The following is a 3,366-nucleotide window of genomic DNA, read 5'->3' on the forward strand; positions in this document are numbered from 1 at the left end:
CTCTATGAAAATATTAACTTGTATTAACTGTAGTGTACTACACAAATCTTATATTGTCCTTAATGGTATAAATCTGTAACTCCTATACACAATTTCATTCTTGAAAAAAACTAAAAAGAAAGAATATTCTCATATACTTTATGCTTGACACTTCATATATCCTTGAAATTAATTGAGTAAGGAAACTTTTGAAATGAGTTAAGAAACCAAGCAACAATACAAAAACTAAGTTGGAATTAAACAAATACTCCTACTTATTAAAGAGCTTTGTTGAACATCATAGAACGCCATAACTTCAAGAGCTTTGTTTAACATCACAGGACCTTGCATAAACATATTTGCATTAAACGCACTTGAACAACATATTAGAATATGTATAAAATTATTTTGGACCCATAGATAGTATAGATGTGGTACATAGATGATGGTCTTGTGTAACGAATTTACTTGCATATTTACGTAGGGACTATATGTCAATATTCTGCATTGTTACTAAACAAATTGGTGGGATCAGTGCTCTATATTTTTCCTTTTGTATAATAGCTCTTTGTTTTGAGTTAAAGAAATGCACTTTGTTGATTGGTCAGGGGAGAACTTTAAGAGGGCTTATCCCATCATGGATTTTGGAGCAGTACATAATACGAATGAAAATTAAAACCTTGAATAGACCTGCATTTTGCACAACAGTTCCAATCAGAGAAATTCTTCTACTTACAATTATTTATCAAGTACATAGAAAAATCAGACTTACAAACCAACAGAATATTGATTCCACTATCTAACACGAAATACGAACATGTGCCTATATCAAGCATCCATCCTCACCATCCTTGACAACATAGCCCAAGTTAAAGCTATGTGTGCTCCGACACACACATATATGCTGGCAAATAGAAGGAGATGATAGAAATTAAGGAGATATTGAAAAGACATGGATTAGTAATACATGGTTGTAGTCTTAATTACAGGTTGTAATGGTAATTAAGAACCAATAGGAGAATAACAACATTAAGACGGCCTGCCCCTCAACGGCAAAGTCTAACATCGCCATATGCTTAGCACCTTCTAATGCAAAACTGCTAATTATGTGTCTTTAAGGTAATTTATTCATTGACGCTGGTGAATCTGTCAAACTTTCAAAGGTATATCATTAGTTGCCATGTTGTCCCACAAACCTTACATACTGGAAGGAAAATGTGAATAAACATAGATCAAACGGACATGTGAGATCTCATTATGGAGAAGACAAAAATATAGGGAAAAACTCAATCTGTGCTGCAGAGGTAGCACTTGGCGACGGCGACCAGCAGGCACCAGGAGGCTGAAGCCAAGCCGGACATAACCGGGAGAGGAGATGCCTAAGATCACACACGGAGGTTATGCCCAAAGAAGTTGGGATTTGATTTCTACTGGATAACATAGTCCCTGCACGCTACGTCATGACGTGGGAATGTCTAGATCGTGATTTATGGGCCCCAAGTAGGTTAAATTCAAGGTAGACCAAGTTGCCTGATGCATGTAGGTGCAAATCAAGCAATCAATATCGTGGAGTACCAATAAGAAGAACAAACCGTGAAGTAGTATAAGATAGAGATTTATTTTTTTAAGAATAAGAAAGAGATAGAGATTGCTTAAAAAAAATGAGCTGTACATTTTATTTTATTTTTAAGATTTGAGATAGCGAACCGCTCATGCCAAGCGGTCTGTACAGATTGCTTTAATTAGGAAAGTTATAAACGGAGTAGTAGTAGTATCGTGCCTTTGGTGGATTCTATTTTCACGATAGGAAACGATTGTGGGCTTTGGGGAGGTTGTACGTAGAGCTCTAGAGTCTAGAGTCTAGACAGATTGAGATTGATATGAGAGTTTTTTCCTTCTATTTTAACAACCGTGAAAGATATAGACTGAGGTAGGAGTTCGGTTTCATTGTGTACTTCTATTGGTTTTTTTTTTCTTCTACCTGTTACAACCGCGAAGGATAGATTGTTTTTTCCTAGGATTTTCTAGATTGATCTCCACCGTAATAATTTGGTCCCACCAGATGAACGGCTCGTAAAATTTAATTAACATGGGAATTTCTTGGGAGTCTAGAATTAGTATAGGTAATGAATATATATCTCTGTGTGTGTGTGTGGTCGTGCGAGATATTCGATGATATATATATGATCGGTTCTACGAGAAATTCTATTTATATATATGCAAAACGCGTACAATATGTAGTAGCGTAAAATATGTTTGAAATGGAAAAGAATTAAATGGAAAGCACAAAATTAAAAGGAAAAATAAATCATAAACCCCTAAACCTTTTAGTCCCGGTTGGTGTAACCAACCCACCAACCGGGACTAAAGGCCCCCAGCCACCCGGCGCGGGCCCGTGCCACGTGGTGGACCTTTGGTCCCGATTCGTGACGAACCGACACTAAAGGGGGTAGTCCCCATCCTTTAATGCCGGTTGCAGAACTGACACTAAAGGTCCTTACGAATCGGGACTAAAGACGGATTCTCCACTAGTGGACCCCTGGATGTTAATCCGAAGGGCCTCAAAGCAACGGTGCCAAACCTCTCTCGTGTAGGTGCATTGGGTGAGGGTGTGGTCAACGTTATCTTCATCCTGCAAACAAGTATAGCAATGCGAGGTTTCATCTTGCAGCCCATACCTCGCATGCCTGTCTGAGGTCCACAGTCTGTATTGAGCACTGAGCCAAGCAAAGATTTTGCATCTCAGAGGCGCCCAGCTCCTTCAAATGCACGTATACGTCGGTGATCTGATCAAACCCAAGCAAAGCCATGAATAGACTGATTTCGCCGTGTAGTTCCGGGTCACATCAGCTGGCCATAGAAACTGATCCTGTTGATGTGCGTTTCTTTCCACCGTCGCGATCGCTTGACAAAGGCTGCCCACTTGTATGTGCGCCACAAAGGAGATGTCCCCCAGACCCCAGCACATCCTGAGACCACGCGTTGTTGATGAGGGCTTGCTGGACTGTCCTGGTGTTGCGTGCACGCGTGTTGACGAGCTCCATGATGGTCGGAGCGATCTCGCCCATAGTGAAGCCGTGGATCCATCTATCTTTCCAAAAGAGCACCCTCTCTCCGGTGCCAACCTTGATCTTGACCATGCTATTGAATACCATCTTAGCCTCTTTATCCTCCATCATCGGGATTCCTTGCCATGGCCTGTTTGGGTCTGCCCTCCGAAGCCATTCCCATCTGACGCGGAGAGCCAATGCTTTGAGCCGGAGGTTCAGCATCCCAAGGCCTCCGAAACAAGTAGGGCAGGCAACCGTATCCCACGCGACCAAGCACTGACAACCATTGGTCTTTTCCTTCCCTGCCAAAAGAATGAGCGGATCCACTTCTCAATCT

The sequence above is a fragment of the Triticum aestivum genome, chromosome 3D (assembly GCF_018294505.1).
Source record: "Triticum aestivum cultivar Chinese Spring chromosome 3D, IWGSC CS RefSeq v2.1, whole genome shotgun sequence".
In the NCBI taxonomy this organism is placed as follows: Eukaryota; Viridiplantae; Streptophyta; class Magnoliopsida; order Poales; family Poaceae; genus Triticum; species Triticum aestivum.